Source organism: Gossypium arboreum, chromosome 7 (assembly GCF_025698485.1).
Source record: "Gossypium arboreum isolate Shixiya-1 chromosome 7, ASM2569848v2, whole genome shotgun sequence".
In the NCBI taxonomy this organism is placed as follows: domain Eukaryota; kingdom Viridiplantae; phylum Streptophyta; class Magnoliopsida; order Malvales; family Malvaceae; genus Gossypium; species Gossypium arboreum.
Window position 1 is genome coordinate 73,251,115 of NC_069076.1, and position 995 is coordinate 73,252,109.

Below are 995 nucleotides of genomic sequence, written 5' to 3' on the forward strand. Positions count from 1 at the left end.
CCCAACACACGAGTCGATAAGTTGCCACAGCCATGAAACATGGCCGTGGGTGAATCTGTAAAAACAATACGGGCGTGCGACACGCCTGTGCTCGCTACCCATGGTCAAGACTGACAAAACAACACGAGCGTGGACATACATACACGAGCTTGGGAGAAGCGAACGAAGCAGGACACGGCCGTGTAACACGGCTGTGTGCACCAATACGCCCAAAGAACACAGGTGTGGGTCGAATTTCAAATGTGCCCAAATTTGGAAATCACGCGTGTGCCCTAAAATCTATAGAAACCCCCCACTATTCATCATCCCCTTCCCCAAATATCAAACCCTAGCCGTCGGAATCCTTTCACACACACTCCCTGCCACGCCCGTGCGCCGACCACAGCACCACCATCGATGACCCAAGCTCCTCCCTCTACCAAGCTATTGCGTTTGTTCATTCTTTTCTCTCTATTTTCTTCAATTCTTTTACTAATTTTATGATTTTTTATTGTGTTATTTGACTATTTTTCTTAATATGTATGGTTCTAATGATAGTAGTGCTTACGCTCTTTGTTAGAAATTTCCCATTTTAGTCGATACATTATGCTACATTCATCCATTTTTTTCTTGTTTCCATGGATTTCATGCTTACCCACACCATATACATATTATCAATCCCACATGCATTCATTCACTAGGTATTCCATTTAGCACCATTCTCATGTTCTTATTGTTACTAATGACTTGATATATCTTTCCATTAGGATTTAGTTACTAATGCCCATGAAGTATTCTTCTTTAATTTTAACATGCTTACATACTTTTCCATGCTATTTTTGGAGGTATTTCTATAATTTTGTCTTGCCATTACAGATACCATGTCAAATCCACGTGGCAAGAAAACTGTCGTCCCCGCCTTGAAGAAGAGGAAAGGAGCAGCATCATCGTCAGGTCCTACCGCGAAAATCAGGCATCCATTCCTCCAGTTTACCTCGGGACCACAGGAGGAACTT